General features: G+C 38.9%; 1 pseudogene; it reads left to right on the top strand.

The window, feature by feature from the left end:
• Window positions 1-5,943: 5,943 nt before the first annotated feature.
• On the top strand, window positions 5,944-6,050 carry LOC143300881 (5S ribosomal RNA; annotated as a pseudogene).
• Window positions 6,051-7,500: the final 1,450 nt, after the last annotated feature.

The following is a 7,500-nucleotide window of genomic DNA, read 5'->3' on the forward strand; positions in this document are numbered from 1 at the left end:
TTCATCTCCCATTTGGGTATTGTCGTGTATGATAACCGAGGGGCAGTTTGAACTCGTTTCACTCCTGATTTTTCAAATATGCCAGAGGTACCTATAGTCGTGAGGGAGTGAGTAGATCGTGCTCTTTTAGGGAAATGAAGGTTCGATTTTAAACCGATCTCGGCAATATTTGAATTTCGAACAGTTGTACTTCTCAAGATATACTTATTTATTTATTTATGTAAGCTTATCTATTATTTATTCCCCCGTGGGTTTTTTGTTTTTGTTTTTTGTTGTTGTTTTTTTGTTTTTTGTTGTTGTTTTTTTTGGTTTTTTCTCAAGGCCTGACTAAGCGCGTTGGGTTACGCTGCTGGTCAGGCATCTGCTTGGCAGATGTGGTGTAGCGTATATGGTTTGTCCGAATGCAGTGACGCCTCCTTGAGCAACTGAAACTGAAACTGAAACAAGATATATTTTGCTGATGCAAGTTTCATCTGTTCTTCAAAGGGTAATACTTTAGTTTCTGTGTATGTTTTTAAAGTTGAAGCATGAACTGGAACACCAATAGCAAGCTTGTATGTTTTACTATCCACGCTTTGTAATTTCTTTAACATGTATTTTGGCGCAGAAAAGAATACCTCTTGTGCTTAGGTTAGCTTTGAGCGCACTAGCGATGTTGCTAGTTGGATAAGTACAGAGGTATCCTGACACGAATGGTGCCTGCTAACAATCTTTAATAAGTTGAGGCTTTTTCTAGCCTTTGTCAAGAGGTATTCCAAGTGTATATTCCATGTCAGTTTTGATGTGAGATATACACCAAGGAATTTAACTACTTGCTTATATTCTATCACTGACCCATCTATTTAAAAATGGGTAATATGTCTGGGTTATAACCAGAATTAAATAGAACCATGCCTGATTTTTCTGGCTGCAGAGTCGAGCCATTTTCTGACATATAGTTAGTCATCTTATCTTCTTGATACAGCCTCTTTGCATAATTTATCGATCTAAGAGAGGTGGGGGTTTTTTCATTGTTAGTTTCATCCATATGCATATATCATCTGCATATTGTACCTTTTCAACATTATTTGATAAAGACTGTGAAAGATCGTGAGTTAGATGTTGAAAAGTATTGGTGCGATTACCGATCCTTGCGGGATTCCCATGTCAAGTGGTATGGAGTTAGAGTAAGTATTTCTTACCTTTGTTTTGATTGCTCTATTGCTTAAAAAAGCATTGAAATAATTGAACATGCAACCTGATAAACCAGTTGATTTTATTTTATAGAGTAATCTTGAATGCCATACTTGGTCATACGCTTTTTCATGTCAAAGAAGGTGGCTAGCACGTTTTTCTCTGTGTGTGTGTGCGTGCGTCTGTGTGTGTGTCTGTGCGTGTGTCTGTCTGTCTCTGGAGAATTCAAGGGACGGATTTACTCTGTGTGTGTGTGTGTGTGTGTGTGTGTGTGTGTGTGTGTGCGTGCGTGCGTGCTTGCGTGCGTGCGTGTGTATGTGTGTGCGTGCATGCTTTTTCTTTGTGTGTGTGTGTGTGTGTGTGTGTGTATGAATGTGAGAGAAATCGAGAGAGAGAGAGAAAGAGAGAGAGAGAGAGAGAGAGAGAGAGAGAGTGTGTGTGTGTGTGTGTGTGTGTGTGTGTGTGTGTGTGTGTGTGTGTGTGTTTGTGTGTGTGTACGCTTCGTGTTCTTAATGTTTTAAGACATTGGAAGGAAGGAAGGAAGTTAGGAAGGAAGGAGTGAGCAAGAGAACACTGAACACTGAAATGTGTTATGTCATTAGCTGAAAAGCTCTTGTAACATATTAGGTACTAATCAGATCAAAATGGTGTAAAATAGATTTTTTTTAAAGGAATAGAAAAAACAACAACAAACAAAAACAAATAACAAATAATAAAAACAAAAAAGAAAAACAAAAAAGAAAAAAAATCTTAATTGAAACAACATAAAATAATAAGAGATTTGCGACACTTTGGCACTTTATCATTAGCTTAGAGCACATGTAACAGGGGGGTAATGTGCCTTTTTTTCAGTCGTTTGTCTCCAAAGTTTGGACATTACACAAAAAACAAAGTACAGATAAATCATATAATAAACATTCACGAATGTAACATCGACATACATCATATCAATACAAACACATACTAAAGTACATATAAATCCTGAAATAATTATTCATGCCTCAACATCAAAACCCATCATATCAATACGAACACATCAATGTCGAGATCGACCAGCCAAATGTAGCCCTTCCTTTTTATCCATGCTTTTTTCCTCACAGAACCCATATTAATTTTCAATTGATTAGTGAGTATTTGGACCGATGATGGACGTTTTCCGTATATTTATTGCCTCAGATACATATTTTGCAAGAGAAAGTAACATATCTTCATTTTCTGTCATCAGTATGCCAAACAAATCTTTTGAAAAGGGTACAGTTTTTTCGCAGTTCATCGTATCTTTTGCAGTTGAATATAAAATGATTTTCATCTTCTGGGCTTTCGCCACACATTGGGCAAGGAGATGTTGTTACGTCTGAATCGAACCATCTTCTGTTGTCATTCAGTCCAAGTGCTCTCAATCTGAGCTTCGCTAAGCAGATTTCATGCCATTTATTTGTTATAATATACTTTTCCGTTTGAAGTAGTGATTTAAATGAATAAAATCATTTATACCTATCATTGCTCTCTAATTCTCCGTGCCAGTTTTGTTTGTAACATGCTATAAGTCTATCTTTAAACTCCGATGCAAAGCCGCTCTCGTGCTCTACTCCTTGGCACATCCAAACAAGACCGAATCCATGTTTCGTTATTGTTTTCTTGATGTGGAATACCCAGTTCTGTTTGCCCTTCTCCTCTTGCAGCAGCAGCATCTGGTATGCTTGTCTACACAATCGTGATGATGGCAGTCTTGTTAGTTTGAGCCAATATTTTATGCATTTTACAATTGATCTAATATGCAATAGGTACCTGCCAGTTTCACCATACATTGTAGTGTTTGATGAGTGTACTGGGACACCAAGAAAGCGCTTCATTGCAAATGTATGAACCTTTTCCATTTGGTTGTTTGACATGAGTCCCCATATTTCCGCTCCATAGTTCAAGGCTGGTTCAATTTGTGTATCGAAAAGGTTTTTTTTTAAAAGCTGTGCGTCAGTCGAACGCAGTCTCCTGAGTGATTTTATAATTTGGATTACACCTTTTTCCCTTTTCTATTTGCTTCATCCCACGCAGACGTCAAACTCAATTTTGTTGTGAATAACATTCCAAAATATTTATATGTATTGGCTACTTTTATTTCACTACCACCATAGCGCCATTTTTTATGAGTCGAAAGATGACCTCCATTGCGGAAAACTATAATATTGGTCTTATCGAGTTTTACTGTTAGTTGTAATCTGTCTATTTCTTGCTTAAGGGCATTTAATTGATTTTGTAACCCTATGCGTGTGTCAGACAATAGAACAACATCATCAGCAAATAGCATTAAAAACAATTCTGTTGCGCCAGATATCATTTGTATTCCATGTCTACCCTGCTTTGATAACTCCACTGCCAATTCAATGATGGAAAAGGAGAACAGCTGTGGGCTTAGCATACAACCTTGTTTAACCCCTCTTGGACACTGAAAAAAGTCTGAATAAATATCTTTGTCATGAACACACACAAGCACAGAATTGTAGATGCTTTTAACAGCCATGTAAAACTTTCCATGTACCCTGCTTTTTCTTAGAGTACTCCACAGGATGTTTCTGTTCACAGAATCAAATGCTTTCTTGAAGTCTACAAATGCCACGTATAGTTTAGTCTTGCGTAAAAGATGCTTTTGGACTAAAGTGTATAAAGTAAATATATGGTCGACAGTACTATAACCTGTTCTAAAGCCCGCCTGTTCCTCTATGGGGTTTTTTCTTCTAATTCTGTCCAATTTTTAATCTTCGATTTAAGATGTGTGTATACACTTTACTAATTGTACTTGTCAAGGCTACTCCTCTGTAACTTTCCGGGTTGTTTGTGTCTCCCTTTTTATGTATAGGCACAATAATGGATTTTGCCCAGTTCAACGGAAATGTTCCACTTTCAAATAATTTATAAAGTAGGGTAACTAGGAATTTCATAACATTACTGTTTGCATTTTTTTTTAGCATTTCGCCAATAATATAATTAGGGCCGGCACTTTTACCCGATTTCAGTTGTTGTTGTTTTATATACTCGTTATGATTTCCTGTTCTGAAATAGTCATTGAATAGATGTTCTTCCTCCACATCTACTGCTTCTTCCGTCATTACTTCTTCCTGTTCAGAACTATTATCAGCTGTATTATAATTAAAGACGTTAGCAATGTGGTTATGGCACTGTTCAGAGCTAATGGCATTATATACCACTGCTTTCCGGTTAACTGATCTTATTATTGACCAGAACAGCTTAGGATGATTAACGCAGTTTCTTAATTTTTCTAATCTTTCTTCTTCGTACGCTGGTTTCTTTGTCCTTTTTAGCTTAACATAATCCTTCCTCTCCTTAACATAGTCTTCTTTCCACTGATTCTTAACGCTTTCTGTCTTACATCTCTGGAATCTCTTAAGGAGTCTTTTGACCCGTTTCTTTTGCTGCCTGCATTCCATATCAAACCAGTCATTGAATTCTTTCTTAGTTTTTCTGACCTTTCTAACCATTCAAGCAGCTGCTCCATGCAGAGCGGTAGTGAACAATTCAACCCCGCTATCAACATACCGTGGGCTTCACTCAGGCTGTCTTTGTAATCATTGCTGTCTTGCTCCTCTTTATATATCTGCAACTTCTCATCATTCCAAATAATCCTATTTTCATCAGAGCAATCCCCCTTTGGTTCCTGACTCTTTTCATTGCATTGACTATTTTTCCACTTTAGTGCTACTGGTAGGTGCCATGAATATAAACAATCAACGTGTAGATCATACCCTGCTCGTAAATCTTCAGATATAAGAAAATAATCAATAACGCTGCTGCCGTGTGGTGACACAAAAGTAAATTCGCCTTCTGTGTCACTGCTGCACAATCCATTCACAATATACAAGTGAAGCATAAGGGCAAGATCGAGCAGGGATCTACCAAACTTGTTTATGATTGAATCTTTGGAACTACGTGTTCACATCCTGTCCTTGCATTTAGGTCGCCACAAAATATAATGTAAACATTATATGTGTGTACCTGTTGTATCAAGCTTTCTTCTAAGATGTGAATGCCGTCTTGTAGCTCAATTTGCTCATATAGTGGTCATCTCTGGGGGGCAATATTAACTAGCAATTAACACAATATTTTTATCAACACCAAACACATTTTTATCTATTTCAACAGCTACTGTATTCTTGCAGTCTACCTTAACCTCTTTCATATGATGTTTAATACATTTTCTAACAATCAATAAAATTCTCCAGAATTTCTCCCGTGATGGGATAACTTAGCTGCAGGAGCAACAAATTTTACATGTTCTGTGAAAATGCCGCTAAAATCAAATTTTGAATCAGTAAATGTTTCCGTTAAACAGATAAAATCAAACGAACTAATGTAATTAATAAAGGATACATCATGTAACTTTCTAAGCAGGTCTTCTACATTATAGTTCAGGAAGTCTGGGCGGTCAGTCGTGTCCTATTTTTTCTTGTCCCGTCGCAGTGTCCTGCTGCTGTCGCTGACACTTGCTGGAGATGTGATGTAAGGCCCCGTCCTTCTGCTCGCTGTGAGAGCAGTGTGTGTTGTCCGCGTGCTTTTGGCGAGAGGTCCCGTCAGTCGGCTCGCCGTGTGGTCAGTGTGTGCCGTCTGTGTCCCACTCTTGTGTGGCCCAGCCTGTGTGCTCGATGTTGGAGCATCGTGTACTGCCCGAGAGCTGCTGCTGCGATGAGTGTCGTCCTGGTGTGTTGCCCCTTCTCGTACCGGTACACCCGCTTGCACCTCGTTGCTGTTGTTGACTCGGGCAACGGCCATACCACATTGAAAACACCGGTTCTCGTCCGATCACCGAAGTTAAGCAACGTCGGGCCCAGTTAGTACTTGGATGGGAACACCGGGTGCTGTTGGCATTCCTTTTATTTATTTATTTATTTATTTATTTAATATTATTATTATTATTACTACTACTACTACCCCTTTTTATATATTATAATTATTATTTATTTATTTATCTACTTATTTATGTACGCTTATCTATTATTTATTCACCTTTTATCAAGGCCTGACTAAGCGCGTTGGGTTACGCTGCTGGTCAGGCATCTGCTTGGCAGATGTGGTGTAGCCCATATGGATTTGTCCGAACGCAGTGACGCCTCCTTGAGCTACTGAAACTAAAACTGTGTCAGTCACGCCCTGTTGATTCTGACCCCCCTCTGACCCATGGCTTTTGTCCTGACCAGGGGAGCCTGAGTCATGGTTAGCTGGTTCTCGTTGGCTCTTATCTGTCCTGCCGCGCGAGTTGTTTCCACGTTGTCTGCTGTCGGCGTTTTGTTTTCAACCTTTCTTGAAGCGATTTGTGCGCGTAGCTGTTAGATACACATGTATTGTTAAAATGTATGTATGCAGTCTCTGTGTGTGTGTGTGTGTGTGTGTGTGTGTGTGTGTAGTCACATTTTGGTGTGTGTATGTAACACAGATGTAATGTTTTATGTTAACAAAGCGTTTTTGTCAGTAAAGCACCTAGAGCAGATTTCTGGATAGTGTGCTATATAAGTATCCATTATTATTATTATTATTATTATTATTATTATTATTATTATTATCATTTCTTGCAGTCAGGAGACAAGGGAACGGTCACTAGTTTGCCGCGGCGGAAAAAGGTTTTCTTGGTTTTTTTTGTTTTTGTTTTTTGTTGTTGTTGTTTTTTTTGTACGCTTATAGTTGACTTCATCAAGTTTTTGCGCCTTATACATAATTATTATTAGTAGTAGTAGTTGGTTTTTTTCTTCTTTTTTTATGAATTTTTCTTTTTTTTCTGTTTTCTTTTTTTTCCTCATGGCCTGACTAAGCGCGTTGGGTTACGCTACTGGTCGGGCATCTGCTTGGCAGATGTGGCGTAGCGTATATGGATTTGTCCGAATGCAGCGACGCCTCCTTGAGCTATTGAAACTGAAATTTCTGGCCTGGGCGACGGCACTGCTTTGAGCACGGGTCAGATCGTTTGCCACTCTGACAACTTTCGTGGACAGCTCAGTATGGAAGTCCTTGTTGGTGATTATTGCCATCTTGTCTTTCCGTCGGCTAAATCTGACGAGCATGGGTCTTGGTTGCCCGTCCCAGCTCTGTCCAATGCGGTGTGCTCGTTCTAAGTCGTTTATGGTCCATGTTTTAATCCCTCCCTCCACGCTGTTTAGTGAGCAAGCAAGAGATTGATAGAGAGAGAGAGAGAGAGTACGCTTAGTGTTCTTAACTTTTTAAGACATTGGAATGTAGGAAGGAAGAAAGGAAGGAAGGAGTGAGCAAGAGAGAGAGGCAGAGAGAGAGAGACAGACAGACAGACAGACAGACAGGGACAGAGAC

The sequence above is a fragment of the Babylonia areolata genome, chromosome 26 (genome assembly GCF_041734735.1).
Source record: "Babylonia areolata isolate BAREFJ2019XMU chromosome 26, ASM4173473v1, whole genome shotgun sequence".
NCBI classification, from domain to species: Eukaryota; Metazoa; Mollusca; class Gastropoda; order Neogastropoda; family Buccinidae; genus Babylonia; species Babylonia areolata.